Genomic DNA, 19,481 nt, shown 5'->3' on the forward strand with positions numbered 1-19,481 from the left:
GAAGAGAAACAAATTGAAAACCATCCCAGAATACTCATAGAGCCTTCCTCTCTTTGTTGGTGACTTAGCTACTCCATAGTTGAAGCTTGTTGAGTTTAGGTGTTGGTGTTGCTATGTATTGTATGTGAGAAGTAAGTATTCTTCTTCTTCTCTATTTGAATCAAGAGAGAGTTATTCATAAACGTTGTATGTTTCTCCAAATTGATCATAGTGGAATATCTTCCCGGCTCCAAAAGTGGATGTAGCCCAATCACGTCGATTGAGTGATCCACTATAAATCTTGGTGTTTTTTGTGGTTTGTTTATTGGTTGCTCTCTTTATCATTGTTTGTTACTCTATGAGTTCATATCAATACCTTGTTTGTTATGTTTTCGAATAACATCAGTAACATCCATGAACGCTTAATTTCTTATAATGTTGTTGATTCTTTTCAGTTTCAGTTAGTACATCTATAGCTTCTGGACAAACATTTGAAATGTCAATGATTTATGTTCTCAATGATAATACATCATTTACATGCAAATATATGTTGTAAGTTCAAATCACTCTTATGACATGCTTTCTGTTAGTGCAAAATATTGTAGGATTGGCATTTCCTAGCTCAACATCCAAGAGTCTATAATTTCGGCTACTATACATCTCTTGGAACTTCATAAGTATGGACTGCTTCAAGGCTTCTTGCATGTCTCATCTTCACACTCTACCATCAGGTAATTCTTGCATTCATATGCTTGCTCATACTTGTGTATTGGAGTGATCTTGTTGTTCTCTCCTAAGTCAGGATTGAACTTGCCTTTCAGTCCTAATATGCTGACTTGGAATTGTGCTAATGTATATTACTCCAATGACCTAACTTCTATAGGCTTTTGGAGTGTCATTTTTTTTCTGGTCCATTCCCATCTGAAACCCGTCAAAAATCTTATCACTTTGTGGTTCAATATATATACGGTGTTTTGGGGCTTTTAGGGTTAGCGAGCGAATCCATCATAACATCTTCGCTGCCTTTTCTTAGAGAGCTTTCTCCCCATATAATCTGCAGAAGCATGAGCCTTTATATCATTTGAGAACCTTTCATGAGCTGTTCCTTGCTTAGCTCGTGAATTATTGTCAAAGTCTCAATCCCTTATTGTTAAGAGTTAATTGATGAGTTTATGCATTCATGCCTTTGTGCCTTGAGATGATTGACGACTATGTGGAGAGTTGTGCCATCTGAAAATTGACGAAGGAGTTTCATATCCATAATTCAGAATTAGTAACAAAGCAGAGACAGAGTTGCCTTCTAGATTGGGTCTAAGAAGATTGAGTGTTTGTAAGTTCTTTATGTATTGATTTATTTAGTGGATTTGTTACCTGCATAGTGCCCGCAGTTGTTTCCAGTTTCTAAGGGTTTTACTGCATCAACAGATTTGGTGTGATGTTTGTGATGTTTTAGCTTCTGCTAATGGTTTGGTAATCCAAGAAAACCATAAGTTCTTGAAGAAATTTGATATTACACTACTACAAAAAGTTAATCAGACAACGGTGGATTTCTGTTGTCTGATGACCAAGTCCACCGTTGTCTAAGTCAATGTTGTGTGATTGAAAAATCACACAACGGTAATTCCACCGTTGTCTGACAGTAGTTGGCTCAACAGAATAACTATTTTTCCGTTGTGTGAATTATGCGCAGCAAGTGCCTGCCATGGCATGTGCAGGGATGCCTCGGCCATTCAGACAACAGAAGATAATTTTTGCTGTTGTCTGAGATTCATAACACACAACAGCCATAACTCTTTCTTTGTTGTGTATGATTCATAAAACACAACAGTTATAATTATTTGTTTGTTGTCTCAGATAAGTAACACACAACAAAAATGAATTTATCTCTCTTGTCTATTGAAGCATTCAGACAACAGAGATAATTTATTTTTGTTGTGTGTTATGAATCTTAAACAACAGAACTTTGTTTTATTTTGTTGTTGGTCGTTAGTTCACACAACAACTATATTTGATTAGCTGTGCTGTGATTATTGTAATCAAACTAGCTAATAGTCAATGACTATTGTAGGAAAAGCCTTAATTTGAACTCTTTACAATCATACAACACATTGTTTTGTATTTTGTTGTATGAGATCAATGCCAGGTGAAATTGTATGAGATCAATGCCAGGTGAAATTGTATAAAATCAATGCTAGAGGATTTTACCAATGAACAATAATTTGTTAATGCTAAAAGTAACTTTGATACATCAAACAAACTCCAATCGATTCACCATATACATCTTTATAAGCATTTAAACATTTCATTGAACTAAGCCTTCCAATTTCATAAGCTATACAAGATTGTGTTCGATCCTCACCCACATGTAATGATGCAATACGAGCAATCCAATTTCCATCTTGTGCAGTTATGTTAGGAATGTTCCCATTTGTTTGTGGTGATGAGTGAAACGAATCTGAATGGTGGTTATGGGATTTGGATATTGGACCGTGAAGAACCGTTTTCTTTATATCTACATCTTTACCATTCCAAACCCTGCAAAAGGTATTGAAGAGCAAACATAAGTTCATAGCATCACATACACACCCAAAAATTGATACATAATCTATTAAAGGCACACATTTGCAATTCTGATACTTATGTGAGAGTCCTGTCACTAGGGCTATTATTCTGTTGCAATTACATCATTTCCTAGAGCATAACAGCAACACAATTATGTTAAATACAAAGCTCTTTGAGCAAAAACTCATTCAGCACCACCAATAGAAACAATGCCATATGATCATGGGAATAAGCTTTACAAATCATTTCTACTATTGGTTTTCCAATAGATCATATAAGTCTTCCACCACACCCATTCAAAAAGCCAAATAAGACAAAATGAGATGAAGGGCAAATGATGCACTAAGACCTACACCATTCACCTGATAATAATTCAAACAAACTTAGAAAAAACACCAGACAAGTTCAATAATGAGACGCAAGGACATATTAGAAGCCAATTCAAAGGCATGCGACTCAAAGTTAAATAACTAGAATTGAACTTTGAGTCGCATGCCTAAGGGAAGCCAGTTCATTAGCTTGGGATCGCGTCATCTCCTTTTTAATTTTCAACGACTTCTCTGCCTTCTGCTTCTCATCCATTAGAAGTTTAATGGACTCGATACATTTTTCATCAAAGAAGGACCTGCAATCAATGTAAAGATAGGTTAACAGCTTGTGGTATAGGCTAAAATTTGACTAACTGGAATTAAACTTAGAGTTGTATTAGCTTGTGATTGCGACCTCTGAAAGTCAGTACATTGCTCTTCTTCGATTGACCTGCAATTGATATATGTATTAAAAGACTCTTGTTAGGCTACAATAAAATTTGACTCGTTGAAATTTCACTGGAACTTAGAATTGCATACCTAACAGAAGTCGGTTCATGAGCTTGTAATCCTTTCCAAATTCCAGACACAGCTTCAACTCTTCTTCCATATGCTTATCTTCCATCAAAAGCTTCTGGAATTTCGTAGAGTGTTCATTCCTGAAAGCCCTGCAATTAATGTAACATATGATTTAGGAGCATGTTATTTAGTTTAATTACAACAAAACTTGACTTGCTGGAATAGGTATACTTAGAAGTACATGCCTGATAAATTCCACTTCAATTCTTAACTCATCGATAACTGCTTTCAATTTCCCATTTGAAGAACTCAACTCTTGCGCCAACTCCTTTGCAATTGCAGTAGCCAATAGGTCACAGAGAAGCACCAAATGTGATCCTTTGTCACATCGATAGCATAATAAAATACTCATTTCAAAAACTGAATATGGGATAAACTTTTAAGTGAAAACAAATTCTAAGGTGAAGAAATACCAGATACATAGTACAAAAACCTTTCTTCTAGATCCTGACTAAACTCCGAGACTTAAGTCATGTGGGGGGATGTAGATACTTTCTGAAATTGATCAAGAATGTCAAAGAAAGACGAAGCAAAATAGCATTGCAGACCCATTTTCCAAGGGTGCAAGCAAGACCAACTAAATTACCAAACAAAAGAACCAAACAAAACTGGTATTTAACTATTTATACCTTCTTTCCTTCCTTCTGAATCTCAGAAGCTCGAACATATAACTCGCCTCTAACAGCATATAAAACCTTCTTCATGTTCTCATTCAGTGACTCATAGTCCAATGCCTTTGGTGGCATGTTGCCCACAGGTTTCAATTTCGATGAGAAGGTAAGGCAGCATATTTATGTACTCAGTTCCTAACCTGAATAATTTAGAGGAGGTTATGGAACTGACAGTGATTTAAGACCAGATAGATCAACTTGGAAAAAATAAGAAGTAAAGATGACAATTTGAATTTGAATATTGACCCATTCATCAAACTCAAATCCATCAGCTCATCAATTATTTTATTGACTTCTACGCAACCACTCTCTTGCTGTCACTATGTGTCAATAAGTTGAAGATGACAGGAATCATTTCAGCCAAAAATTAAGATATAAACTATTAAACTAATAAACTGCATAATCATTCTAATTATATACAATAAATTACCCAATTAAAAAAAAAAGAATCACACTTGCAATTCTGATACTTATTCTTAACACCTAAACTACAGGAATATGAGCAATCGCAATCATCTAAGAAATCCTAAACAAGATTGGTCAAAAGAAACATTTTAGAGATACTGATACTCAATTACCCAATAAATAACCCCATGCCAGATGATAAAAACTTAATTAAAAACTCAAAAGATTTTAAAAAGATATAATCTTTCGTTTAGAAATGCCAAAACAAAGAAATACAAAATGAACAGACGAATGAAAATGAACTAATAGGCAACAAACACAAATCTTTACCAAGAAAACAAACCCATTGATAAGCTCAACACATGGATATGAACAAAGTCACCGACAAAGAAAATTTATAAGCAAAATGCAAACTCAGATAAGAGCTTGAAACGAAAAATTGAAATACCTAAGAGGGGTAAGTTTAGGGTGTCTTGGGGGACTGGAGGTGGTTTGTTTTGGAGCTTTGTGCGGAGGTGGCAGCAGTGGTTGGAGAGTGAAGAGGTTAAGGACATCGAAGCACGTCGCCTCCTCGTCACCGCAGCACAGCGCGTCCGCCTCCGCCTTCTCGGACACCATCGTCTTCTGCATCTCTTCAATTAACGATAGTTTGAAGGCGAGGAGGAGAGAGAGATGGAGGAGAGAGAAAGTGGATCTAGGGCACTCTATCTCCTTCATCGCTGAAGAGGATTTGGATTTCAGGGCAAAAAGAATAGAAGCAAAGAGATTGAGAGACTGAGAGAGGTTTCACGAGAGAGAGAGGGGTTTCATGAAGGGGGGGGGGGAGAGAGGGGGGTTTCATGACTGAGAGAGCTCGAGAGAGGGATTTGTGGAGGAAAGGGGGGGGGGGGGGGGTTCACGACTGAGAGAGCTCGAGAGAGGTTAGGTTTCATTTGTTTCATTTTTCTTTCGGACACGATGTGGCTAGGCCTGGGTGAACTTCAATATATTCTAAAGTCTCTCACACAACAGAAACCTAAACAACTGTTGTAGGAGTGCACTACATAAAATCAAAATGCCAAAACATGGAGGGAAATATGCCGCCTACAACATTTTGGCTCAAAATGTTGCTGCCTATATTCCCACTTCACACAACAGAAAAGTATAACTTCTGTTGTCTAATTTTTATAGCTTGCACTAGGTTTATCTTGTGAAAGACATTCAAGCAAGCTTCCTCAAAATTTGACATCTAGCTTTCAATCACACAACGGAAATCTTAAGCACCGTTGTACCAAGTAGCCCAAATTTCAGATTTCAAGAGGCAACCAAGACTCGAGAGTGGAGGGAAATATACCGCTAAATTTTTAGACTCAGACAACGGACAATACTTAATTGTGTTGTGCAATGTAGTTATGAGAAAAAAGTTATCACTTTGTTGACATTCACACAACAGAACAACATTAATACCATTGTACAATAGAGTTTACTTAAACACACAACAGATGATTTCTGTTCCTTTTGTGTGATTAGTGTTGGGTGATTAACTTGTTGTAGTAGTGTTAGTGGTTCAGTTAGGACCGAAGCTATTCTGCAATCCTAATCTAGGACTAAAACCACTTTACAATCCTGAATCAGAAGTTGAAGTTGTTGGCTGTATCACACATCCTATTAGTCTAGAAATACATCTCCATTCTATACTTACACTTTCCATAAGCTACATTCAGGCAATGTTTTGGCATCCCCAGGGGGAAAGCTCTACAGTACGTGCCTATTAGCTCTATAGCTTTTTAAAGAAATGTTTAAAATGTCATTGATGAATTTTCTCAGAGGTAACATCATTTGCTTGCTAATATCTGTAGTAATTAAGTTCAAATGACTCTTATGCATGTCATGCTTTCCATAAGCTACATCCAGGCAATGTTATGACATCCCCATGGGGATAATTTTGTGACACTAAAGTAAACTAGTCCAATACAAAGGTTATTAGTTCCATGCATCGGTAGACTAGTTCACATCTATATTGAACAAGTTTACTTGATGTACTGGTACATTAATCTACGTAGCTCCGAACCCTCCCCATGGTTGCTCTCTTTGAGCGAGGGTATCAATACATCGATTAACAATATAACAAGGTTGCTTTTTTTGAGTTCTTGAATTGATAATCCATTGTTACTCAAGTGAATTACAAAATTTTGTTGTAAAGAATCAATTTTATCCACACATTCATCATAAGCCACAATATCAAAGACATCAAGGTATTAACCTTCGTTCTGTAGTCCCAACGTAAAGCACACACCCTGCACTGAATGCAAGTTCCTTCGACTTTTCACAAGCAGAAATGGTAGACACCATCGTCTGTAACTATAATCTGAAAACATTTTCACGGGACAGCTTGATGTAGTAGTTCATCCATACAATGCACACCACATAAATAAAATGTTGATAGAGCTAGTGGGGATTGGGGCACCAACTAAATAGGTGCAACTGTGCTAGGACTGTTTCTTCAACTCTTGCTGCAAAAATGAGTCTCTAACTAGCCTTGCGTTCTGGGTTAATCAACAACCTTGCACTTATCATATTCATATGTTCACATAAGGTTACAGAGATCTTTAAACAAACCCCAATCTGATCATCACTAAAATAATTTCCAGAAGACTCGCATATCAAAGGTGTTAACATATCTCAGCCCACTATTTCATGAGCTGCAGTTTATCTGCTCTCCAAAATCCATCAATGGTAACTATCTAGTTTCTCTGCAATTTCACGTCGAAGACTTGCCTGTAGTCAAATAAACTTCGATCTATTCCCCTTTCGATAAGTTGTTTGATCCAAACTTTCTATAAATCCCTCTTTAACTTTCGTTTCTAGTAAATGAAGTAAATCTCCTTCCTTTGATAAGAGTAATAAATTTATTTATCTAAGTTGTTTATGTGGCGCTTGCTTCGAGGTGTGCTACCTACACGTACATCTTTAGCTGCAAGAAGAGTAGAGTTACCTGATTTAAGGTGTGTATTCTGCATGGAGAGCTTTGAGACAGGTATTCACCTATTTAAACATTGCCCAGCATTAATTATGTTTTGGTCTTCTTCTTCCTTAAGTTTGAATGTTGTTGACCACCATGCAAGTACGTTAAATGTATGGGTCTTTGATATGTTGGATAAGTTGAGGGGGGAGCAGGTTTGTATGTTCTTCATGTTGTTATGGGCTCTGTGGTCCAAGTGTAACAATATTATTTGGAAAAAGGCTTCGTTTAGCCCTCTATTCATAGTGGATTGGGTGAAGGGGTATTTGGAGGAGTTCCTAAAGGTACAGGCTAAACCGAGTTGCAAAAAGTAGAGAGCCCTAACCAAATGGCAGTGTCCTCCTAGTGGTAGGCTCAAAATTAATGTACGGTGCCTTCCATGTGGAGACAGGTTGTGGTTAGAAATGATAGAGGCTTGGGAGTTGCGGCATTGGCACTTAGCTCTTAATATGGAGGTTGAAGCATGTAGAGTGGGCTTGTTACTTGGTATTCACCAAGGATGGATAGAAGTTGAAATTGAAAGTGACTCCACCCTCCTTATAGCAGCCCTGAAAAGAAAGGGGAATGACTTCTCCGATATTGGTTGGGTATTGGAAGATTGTAAGTCCTATATGACTTCTTTCCAATCTATTGAGATCCGACATATTTATAGGGAAGCAAATGGTGTAGCAGATCGTCTCGCTCACCTTGCTAGCTAGTTTACACTTGATGATGTTTGGTTAGAGAAGACTCCTCCTATTATTCATGACGTTCTCTACGAGGATTATTGTAATTGTTCTAATGTAGCGCGGGGTTCAGGTTTTATGTCTCCCCCCCCCCCCCCCCCCCCCGACGCAAAGTACTACTATTAATATAAGAAATGGAACCGGGCGTGGGGCTGAGCCTCTCAGTTGAGTTGGGTTTCAAATCCCTTAATAAAATAAAAATAAAAAAAATAAAAAACTAGAAATGGGTGGCATGGGAAAATTTGGAGTATTTGCAAGTCAAAAATAATAGAGCATCCAATCCAAAAATAAATAATTAATGGGTCAAGATATCAAACAAGCGACCTAACAACATATATAGGTGACATGGAATACGTGTAGCTATTTGTGAGATCTCAGGATTTTAGTTTTGTATTTTAAATAGGAAAAACAATTTTGAGCAACTTTTGGTTGGATATCTTTTATTTGAAAATCTTTTAGCTTTCGAAAATTATTTAAATTTGAAGTTTTCCAAAATTGTCTTTCGAGCCCCCAGTATTAAAGTAGAGGTCGTTACGAGTTCGTAGAAATTTTCAGACATTAGAGCTATTTTTAATGATTTTTGAAAGTTTGTATTATCCACGAATGAATTAAAAATAGATTTATGAGGTGGTTTAATCTGGAGCGTCCATTTTAATCACCACAAGATCTGGACCGTTGGATTATGTTATATAAAAGCTTGGACTGCATCAGATCGAAGCCAGACCGACCCTCCGCCGACCCGGATACTCGACCCTTTCTCCGTCGTCTGACTGTCTCACTACGTCGAATCGGTGGCCACGACTTCCTCTTGACATTACCATCATCTCTGTGGCTTTGGTTTTCACAGAAGAGCTCCGGTGAAAAAGAATCGAAGCCCAAAAGCTTCTCGACTTTACTGGCAAGTGTTGGTATACACGTACCTCCTAAGCACAAGTATCGGAAGAACAAAACTCGTATCACCAACATACCAGCAAGGTAAGCTCCCAGTAGAGGGTTTCGATACCCCTCGAAGAGATATCGGGGTCCCGAGGATCCCACACCGAAAGAAAGTGAACCAAGCTCCCACAAACCTGCTACATTAAGATCATCTCCAACTACCTAAAGAGGTAACTGTTTACTATCACTTTCCATTATCATTATCTTATTCGATACTGACTTAGGCATCGGAGCATTGAAGGCCGGCACACCCGGTCTTCCCTCTGACCTTTGTCTATTTTGTAGATAAGTGAGACCGATACAACTCGTGTTTAGCTGGACCCGACTCCTCTCGAGACAACTGAAACATTTGGCGCTAGAAGGACTCCCCTTGCTCCTTGTTGGCAGGACAACACATTGATGGCTACCAGCAACAACGATCCACCTCAAGAGGCAACGACCTGGGAGGTCTAGCGCACTCTCGAGTTTTCAGCGCTCGACATCGAGACTCGATCAGTCATGACCACCGATCCAACCACAAAGACACGTGCGCAGGCCGAGGCCGAGCGCGCAGCGGCCATGGCGGCTCACCGGGAGGTCGAAAATATGACAAACCAAAATCGCATCCTCCGAGAAGCACTCCAGCGGCGAGTCACGCATAACGACGCGTTGGACAGAGCCCAAGAGCCCATCAGCAGGAGACCTCGATAACAACAATCAATGGTATCCCGACACTAGGAGCAGTCCTCACCACTGACTGAGGCACTGGCCTCGCCGGTACCTTCGTGCCCCCAAGCGCCACATTGGGAAGCCCCACACTACAACAAATATGGACATTAGTGACCAAATCATAGTGACCAACTTATAATTGGTCATTAATAGAATGGAATTAATGACCAACATTACCGATTGGTCACTAAAATAGTTAGCGCTAAATTTTTTCAAACTCCCACCTAATTATTTCATTGCAGTGACCAAATACATAATCAACAGTGACCAGCTTTGGTTTGGCCACTGCAAGTTTAATAACACTTGCAGAAATACGTTGTCGTTTTGGAGTTATTCACTACTTCACATTTTCCTTAAGTGAATTTTCAAGCGGCAAGTTTTCATAGTCAACAAATTTCGCGGTCTCCAAAAGTTATAGGCGCGCTTCCAATTCCCAAATTGTGAATGAAAGCTCGATATTGTGAATTGTGATACCCATCTTGTTCTTCTCTCACTCCGACTCCAACTCATACCCATCAACTCCGACTCAAATCTTCTCCTCCGCTCCTATTGCCTTCTTCACCGTTCCTATTGTAAGTATCTCTTTCACGAGGCTTGTTGAACTGATTCCACTCCATGGTTGATCTATTTGACCTTGGGTTTTGTTTTTTTGGCAATCAAATTCACTTTGGTGTTTGAATAGAGAGGTTTCATGGAGCAATTTGGTACTTGAGTTAATTTTAGGGTTATGGGTGTTTGGGTTTTGATTTTATTTTCCAGATTTCTAATTTTTAATGATCAGGTTGCTCGGCTACTATGACTATAGATGTAACTTGGCTTTTCATATTTCTAGTTCAAGGGTTTGCTGGAGACAACGAAGAAGGATCCACAAATAAACAATTGGTTTTTTGTACGTATTTCTGGGTCTTGTAAGAAATTGCTAGTAGTTGTTGTACCCCTTATTTATGGTGGTTATTTGAGTTCTGTTTCTGTCTTTATCATCATATGCCTCTTTTTCTTTATTTGAGTTCTGTTACGTTTTGGATATTTCAGGGACTTCATCCCAATGTTTGTGTTTTCAGAGTTGTCAGAAGGTAACCATATATGCTTGCTTGCTTCTATGATAGTTGGTTAGATGTGCTCACCTGTTTAGTATGACAATTTTCTTTTATCATTGTTAGTTAGATTACTGTGCATTGGCACAACACTACTGAGGTTTATTGTAATGTTAAATATAAGCTCCTTCATTTCTGAACTGGACATTGCATTGTTTGGGCTCTATCACAGCTTGTTAGCATTTGGTTTTTTAAGTAACTAAAGCAGAAGTGACGTACTGTTAGTATGCCTAACGTAAGCAATTGGGTTACATTCATCTGTCATGTTTTTGTGAATTTGATAAAATGTTGGCTTATATGTTTGTACTGAAGTTTAAGAACTTAGAATGATTTAAACTTGGATATGATTTGGATATTTGTGTTTAGAAAACTGACCCTTTGTTTCCTTGTCCTTATACTTTAAATATATACACAACCAGAGGCCGCAAAGAAAAATCTCTCATGTATTCCTCTAGCACCAGCCTGTGTGTTGAGCTACTCATATTACTTTTCTTCACATTGATTTCATTGTTTCAAGACATTGCTAACTTTATATGGTTGGTCATATCTATCTGTATATCTGTATTGAAAGGTTAGAACATTGTTACTCATAGAACAAACATGGCTTAAATTTTCAGTTAATATTTGCTTCATGACAACTGCATTGGGTACCGAGATAATTTGAAAAGGTGAAATTTACTAACACTGTTAAGGCTAGGAATCCCATGAGCTGAGCTGATAAGGATTATTTTCTAAAGTTTATCAGCTTGATTGGGTATAAATATCCAAGAAATGTGTTCAATACTCATTTTAATTTTTTTATTAGTTATTAGAAAGGGTGGGGGTTGCCTATAAATATATGGCTTTGTTCTGACTTCTGAGTAAAACCTTATATGGCTTTGTTCTTATACTCTGTTCCTCAGTTTTCTTGTTCTAAATATATTCCTTGTTTTGGTATTTCATCATATTAATTTTTTGATGCAGTATCCTTGAATTTAATATTTTTCCATCTGGGTTCTTTTGCAATTGTTAAATTTCTGTTCTTGAAGCCTATTATATGCTTGACTGAAAATAGAAAAGAGTTACAAAGTTCTATGTGGGAAACTACTGTCTTGAAATATTCTTAATTATATGATTATATGATTTTTCCATCGTTATTTGCAAATGTAGGATGTGGAATTCCTTCAGAGTTGAAGTATGATTGGAAGAATTGAAGACTATGTGGCACTTTTGGGACATGTCCAGTAGCTTTTTTCTTTCTTTGCTTCATGGTTTCAGGTTTAATGAAAATTTGTGGTATGTGATTTTGTCAGTTTTTTGTTCTTGTACTTTGGAGTTTGATATAGTTGTGAATAAATAATGAGATTCTTGAGCATATCAACTATTGAAGAGAATAAAGAATGTAGAGTAATGACAGTCATTTGTGATATAGAATATGATTCAAACATGATTAGAAAACAAATAAATCATAGTTACCGAAGAGGAATGTTGGAAGCATATGGTTGTGGAAGACTGGAAGTGCTTTTTCTCAGTCTTATTTTAGTCAGCTTTTTGCCAAAAGAGCCTTTAGTTCTTACAAATTGTGGTCAGGTTTTACTAATTAATTATTGCTGTAAATGAGATCACACTATCAATTCATTGATCCAAAGTACTTATCTCTTCCACAACTAATAAACAAGAGGCTTTAATCCTTCTTTTGTTGTTGTCTATTCTACTACATCTGCAACTTTTTTTTGTTCTAGCTTTTGTCAGATTACTTCTAACTTTGTCTTCAACTTTATTTTGGAAGGGTCAGTAGCATTATAATAATGTTTGCAGGTTCATTTGGTTTAAAATGGCTGTTTGGCTATTTTAATTTCAAGTTTTGTTGATTGCCAAACTTCAACCCAGAAATTGCTCTAGTATTATAAAAAAGGTGTCCAGGTATACTATACAGCTCCACATATGGTATATTACATCTTCCTCTTTTTATTTTTCGTAACACAACATATTGATCAATACTCGCTCCATCTTCTTTTTCCATTTTCTTTTCTCTCTCTCTCTCTCTCTCTCTTTTTCTTTATCACACAATAGACGAGTAAACAACCCTTCAACTTAGAATTTGCAGTACCTCTGGGAGGTACCTCAGATACGGAGAGTTTTTTCTTTTTTTCTTTTTAAGACTATAGGTTGTTGCCCTTTTTTCTATTTCCAGCCATAAAACAAAGCACACTTTTCTTTCTGGGAAGAAGAAGATGACAAAAAAAAAAAAACAGAACACTTTATTTTAAGCAAACAATAAAGACAAATGGACAACCCCTCATCTCAAGTTTCTTCCAGACTAAATTCACATAGCCACATCACTAGCTTAGGAAGTTGTCACTTCAGTTCTGTTTTCTATGAATGTTATAGTCATGACTACTGAATTAAGGGTTTTGCTTGATTTCTAGTCTTTTGTGGTTGCTATTTGTGGTTGGTGTTATACTACCGCAATTTGTTCTGGTTCAGTAATGAAAAGCTATGATAGTTTCTTTAAACTGATTTTGTTTATCTTTAAGGTCCAATTGCATATTCATAATGGCTTTTTTTTCTTTCTCCGAGATCACTGGGGTAGGCACTTTATGCAACACCCCAACCCGGATGAATCAAAAGGAATCTGGATTAAGGATGTTACAAATGGCATTTTTGTTTGATAATCTTGGTTATTTATGGAGGGTAGATTGTGAAACAGATTTGAAATTTTCATCCTTGCAACTAAGATGCATGACCTATATGTGCACAGGCTCAACTGGGAGGCGAGTGCACAAATACATGTAGTGGGAAGTTAGACCCCTTTTTGACATTAAGTGGTACTGTCTATTCTTAGTTCCTTCTGCAAGTATCATTCTCGATTATTTTCGTGGATTTCAATGAATAACAATGAACCTTTTTAAGCAGCCCTCTAGCATCATATTTAAGATAAAGTACTTTTAAATGGTTAACTCTATCACACAAATAAAATAACAAGTGCATAAATAGCACAACAGAACCATAGATAATGAATTAGGCAAAAGTGTTTTGACTTCAAAGTGAATATTAATAGATATTTTTACAATTTTACGTTATTGAGGTTTTCTATCCTTACAATAATTGATTTTTTATTTATTTCTTTCCACCTTTGCAGGCTGTATTTGCAGCAAGAGTTGAATTGATTATGTGGACACATGATTCCATTCGATTGTATTTTTTGTGGTGGTAATTAACTTGCTATTTTATTTTGGCTGGTTCTTAATTATGGTGGTCCAAAGCTTTTGAAATAAAAACTGAGAATAGATTTGTAAAGATTTCTGCTCTTTTTCATTTTTTCAAAGTAATGACTGATTGTGGATTCAGTTGTACAATACTACAATGTGTGCTTCAATAGTTTCTCTTTGATCAAACTTAGCCCAACGCCTTCTCATTTACTACCATTCATATTGCTTAAAATGTGTTCTTATAATGCAGAATGGTGAAGGTCATCATTTCAAAGGAAGATATATCAAAGCACATCAATTACAACTATTATATGTGACAAGTTGCATAAACTTGTCCATTTTTCTCTTGGATTTTGTTGTCATGGAAGTATCGAAATTGTTTTAGGCTTTTAAATTAGTTTTCAAGGGACATGTACATGTGAACATGAATCAATAAGTGATAATGTGGATTGTCCTCAGCAATACAATGTATTTAGTGTAATAAAATTTCTATTATATAGAAGTTTGATTAGTATTGGAGTTCCATGTTCAGGTAGTTATTATTTGATAGCTATTGTAATAGACCAAAGTAAAAAGCGTATGAGATAAATAAACATTTTTTTTTCTAATAACCAAAACTTACCAGCCTTAAAGTTTGGTCACTGATATAAGCATGTGATTCAGGCTTTAGTGACCAGATCATGTGTTTTAGTGACCAAATTTGTTACCTTCAGTGAGGAACTTTGTGGTCATTAATTCTTTAATGATTTGTGACCAAATAATCTTGGTCACTAAAACTTTTCATATTAGTGACCAACAACCATACTTTGGTCACTAAAGAGAATTAGTGACTAGTCTATAGTGACCAACAATATTTGGTCACTAATTATATATAGTGATCAAATTGGTTATTTTCAGTGACCACTATGGTGGTCATTAATGCCAAGTTTTGTTGTAGTGCCACGGGCCCCATGCCAGGCAGCATGAGTGCAGGACCCCAAGTCATCTACTTGAATTCACCCCTACTCCCCAATCAACTCAGCACGACGCCACCACCTCATCCTGTCCCCGACACAGCGGGAACCTCGGGTACAAACACCACCACAGCCAACATACCTCCACCCGATCCCAATACTCGGCTATTGCTCCAAATGAGGGAGGCCATTGCCTCCTTACAAGCACGAGTGGAAAGCGCCGAAAGCAGAACCGGCTGGCAACCACTTACGGCAGGCTTTCAGGGAAAGACGGGACCATTCACTGCCTGGATACATGCTGAGAAGCGACCACCAGAGGCCAAGCCCTTCAAGATTGAGAAATATAACGGCACCCGAAACCCTTACCACCACTTAGAAGTGTTCCAGTCCATCCTACATGGTACCCGATACACGGACGCAATGCCTTGTCACCCGTTCAAGGAAACTCTAACTGACGAGGCCCTGCGTTGGTTTCTTAATCTTCCTCCCAACTCTATCGATAGCTTCCAAGAACTCGGGGACAAATTTCTCCGCAGATTCATTCTGTACGAGAGCGGGTATCGCACGACACCTAACCTATTTCGGCTCAAACAGCAGCCAAATAAGCGATTACGAGACTTCGTCCGCTGCTGGCAGAAACAGGCTACACAATGCCGCTCCCTTGACTCGACCCTAGCAGCATCCGCATTCAAGCAAGCGCTCCAGCCAGGGTACTTCCTACAATAGATAAACACCAATCCACCCGCGACATATGACGACCTCCTCAATGCTGTTACCGCTTTCGCACAAGCTGAATACGATACCTTTGGTCACGATACCAACCCCAACACTCATCCGGTCAGCGTTCCTCAAGTCAACAACCCCATCGGGACCACAAAAAGTAGAGGCAATGACTCCACCAAGGACAAGCCTATCCAACACGACATGTCCCAACGAGAGCGACAGGGCTACAACTATAAAATGGACAAACAGTACGGGAAGAGCCCCAAGAAGCCAAAATACAACTCCTCAAGTAGTTGATATCGCGATACACCATACAACGGCACCCGACATACTGATGACCAGCATTTCGAGGCACCCCGATACGAGATTTACACCACACTCACTGCCTCTTATGAAGATATCTGGAATAACCACAAGGACGTCATCCCACGCCCACCACGGCGCAAGCCTGGCCAGGCAAAACCGTAAGATAATGGTAAATACTGCACATATCATGAGGAGTCCGGCCACTCCACGAATATCTGTTGGGCACTGAAAAATGCTATCGAGCACCTCATTCAGAGCGACCAGCTCTCTCAATATCGCACTCTCGCCACGGGCGCTAATGCCATTAAAGTCCACGGACAGATCCTAACGATACATGGTAGCGCTCCAAGGACCCCTAAGACCCACCATGCACAAAAGCGCCAATGCCCTCGGGGCCAGGAGATATTGGGACTCAGCCATGGCTGTCGTACCCTGCAAGTAGAATGGAACCCGATAGCCTTTAATCACAGCAAGGACACCATAAAAAAGCACCATAACGACCCATTCTTGATCACCGTGGTCATCGACCACTATCGATGCCAACGGGTCCTTGTCGATAGAGGCGCGGCAGTCAGCGTCATGTTCAGCAGCTGCTACGAAGGCCTCAACAGGGACAAGAACAAACTGAGTCAAGATCACGAGCCCCTGATTAGCTTTGCAGGGAAAATGACGCAACCCTTAGGGTCTGACAACCTGCAGATCACACTCAGAGGGGGCAGCGCTGTCGCCACTATGACGACACATTTTATCGTCGTCGATTGCCCTTCCTCCTACAACCTCATCTTGGGACGAGACGCCATTTGGGGACTTCAATGCTTTGTGGCAGGACACATGATAATGATGAAGATACCTACCTCGGGCGGCATCCTGACCTTCAGAGGCTATTAAGAGCTCGCGAGACAATGCAACTCCTTAACTATCACAAGGGGACATGGCAGACGAGAGGTACTACTAACTTCAGACCTACCATCTCCATCGACAGCCCGATGATCTAAGGGAAGATCCTGAGACTCTAGACGACCGTGATACAAGCAGAAAAAAGAAGGAAGCTAAATGCAAGCTCAAGCACCCAAGACCAGATGCTTTGGAAAACCTGATATCGGTCTCCATTTCTGATGCACATCCAGAATGAAAAGTTAAGATCGGGTCCAAAACAGATCCACAGTTCCAAGCGGAACTAATCGCCTTCCTCAAGACCCGACAGGAAATGTTAGCATGGTCGTAAGCCGATATGCCAGGGATATTGCCAGACCTGCTCACCCACAAACTCACGATCTGACCAAATGTTTGGCCAATCCGACAAAAAAGAAGAGCGTTCATAGAAGAAAAATACAAAGCCATCCAAGCCGAGGTCAAGAAACTCCAAGACATCGGGTTCGTCAGAAAGTTTCCTACCCGACATGGCTATCCAATGTTGTAATGGTAAAGAAGCCCAACGAAAAATGGCGCATGTGTGTCGATTATACCAACTTGAACAAGGCTTGCCCAAAGGACAATTTTCCCCTACCACGAATCGATCAGCTAGTTGACTCCACTGCAGGCCACAAGCTCCTCAGCTTTATGGATGCCTTCTCAGGCTACAACCAAATTGCCATGGGACCCTCCGATTAGGAGCACACATCTTTCACCACCGATAAGGGTTTGTACTGTTACAAGGTAATGCCATTTGGTCTAAAGAACGCTGGGGCCACATACCAGAGACTAGTTAACGCCATGTTCGCAAATCATATCGGTAAGATCATGGAGGTATATGTGGACGACATGCTCATCAAAAGCGTCACCATTGAAGATCACATCAAGAATATGGGCATCGTCTTCGACTTCCTACTCCAATAAGGTATGCGACTCAACCCAGACAAGTATGTGTTTGGCGTGGCGGCAAATTATTGGGTTTTGTAGTCAGCGAGAGTGGCATCGAGGCCAACCCTGAGAAGGTGCAGGCAATCCTTGATATGGCACCACCAAAAACAAGGAATGAGGTTTAGTCTCTCACTGGGAAGGTTTTCGCTCTCTCCCAATTCATATCGCACTTAACCGATAAGTGCGCCCCATTCTTTAAGCTCCTCAAAACTCACCATACCAAAATGATCAATTGGGGACCCAAGCATGACAAGGCTTTCCAGGGCCTTCGAGACTATCTGGCATCAGTACCCACTCTTTCCAAACTTATCCCAGGAGAGGTCCTATACATCTACCTCGCAATATCAGTCACCGCGATCAGCGCTGCCCTGGTCAGATGAGAGGACAACAATGAATTGCCAGTCTATTACACGGGAAAAGGGTTCAACAATGCCGAATCCAGATACTCTGATATCGAGAAATTCACCCTCGCTCTCCTCACAGCCGCCAGGCGATTGCGGCAATATTTCCAAGCACAGACCATACATGTTTTGACCAACCAGCCCTTGAAACAAGTTCTCCAGAAACCGGAATCTCCCGGAAGGTTGGTAAAATGGTCTGTCGAACTCGGCGAATTTGACATTCACTACACGCCACGTACAACCATCAAAGGGCAAGCCGCTAGCTGCAGACTTCATCGCTAAGTTCATACCCCGAGAAGATACTGAATCCTCGGACGAGACTACCTCGGACCCCATATCACCCCCACCTGGACTCTTCACGTCGACGGATCCTCCACCAGTAAGCTCACTGGTGCTGGGGTAGTCTTGACTGACCCAGAGGGAACACATACGGGTATGCGCTACAATTCAAGTTCAAAGCCTTAAACAACGCAGCTGAGTATGAAGCGCTGTCGCTGGCATCCAGCTGGCCAAGGAGTTAGGAGTCACGAAACTGGCAATCTTTAGTGATTCCCAACTCGTCTTCAACCAAGTCGGCGACGATTTCCAAGCCAAGAAGCCACATCTATCCCACTACCAATCCCTCGCCAAGGCTTGACTCCAGCGATGTCTCACCAGCAATACAATCGCCCTGATCCCCTTAGCACGGAACAGCAAGGCTGACGCCGTCGCCAGGTTGGCAACATCGCCCCTAAACACCGATATGAGATACCTCAAGCTGGAAACCCTGGACAAGTCGAGTATCGACAAGCCATTCTCAGAGATATTCCTGACCGAGAGCGAGAGTCCGCCTTCATGGATGGACCCATTTATCGACTACCTCTTCAAGGGTATCGAGTCCCAGAACAAGACTATCGCCACAAGGCTCTGCAGAAGAGCAACACTGTACACAGCGAGAGAGGGCAAGCTGTACAGGAAGGGAAGGTCCTTCCCCCTGCTGAGGTGCATCTCCCTCGAAGAAGAACAGCGAGTCCTCCTATTGCTGCATAGCTAAGTTTGCAGAAATCACGCGGGCGTGAGAAACCTAGAGTTTAAGGCAC

General features: G+C 39.8%; 2 long non-coding RNA genes across 5 annotated transcripts; one reads left to right on the forward strand and one right to left on the reverse strand.

Annotated features, from left to right (window-relative positions):
• Positions 1-3,616: 3,616 nt before the first annotated feature.
• On the reverse strand, positions 3,617-4,174 carry LOC112202212. The gene is made up of 3 exons (XR_005799594.1): positions 4,058-4,174; positions 3,842-3,923; positions 3,617-3,746 (listed from the first exon to the last, which is right to left on the reverse strand). It is a non-coding gene; the product is annotated as an uncharacterized LOC112202212 (long non-coding RNA).
• A 6,020-nt stretch (positions 4,175-10,194) lies between these two features.
• On the forward strand, positions 10,195-14,690 carry LOC112202067. Of its 4 annotated transcripts, none has more exons than XR_005810894.1 (7): positions 10,195-10,446; positions 10,707-10,763; positions 10,907-10,947; positions 12,118-12,870; positions 13,709-13,775; positions 14,090-14,160; positions 14,410-14,690. It is a non-coding gene; the product is annotated as an uncharacterized LOC112202067 (long non-coding RNA). The 4 variants fall into 4 exon arrangements; XR_002937111.2 differs by having other exon boundaries at positions 10,196-10,446; positions 12,118-12,243; positions 12,737-13,775; XR_002937112.2 differs by having other exon boundaries at positions 10,196-10,446; positions 12,118-12,243; positions 12,766-13,775.
• Positions 14,691-19,481: the final 4,791 nt, after the last annotated feature.

This window comes from Rosa chinensis, chromosome 5 (assembly GCF_002994745.2).
Source record: "Rosa chinensis cultivar Old Blush chromosome 5, RchiOBHm-V2, whole genome shotgun sequence".
Lineage (NCBI taxonomy): Eukaryota > Viridiplantae > Streptophyta > Magnoliopsida > Rosales > Rosaceae > Rosa > Rosa chinensis.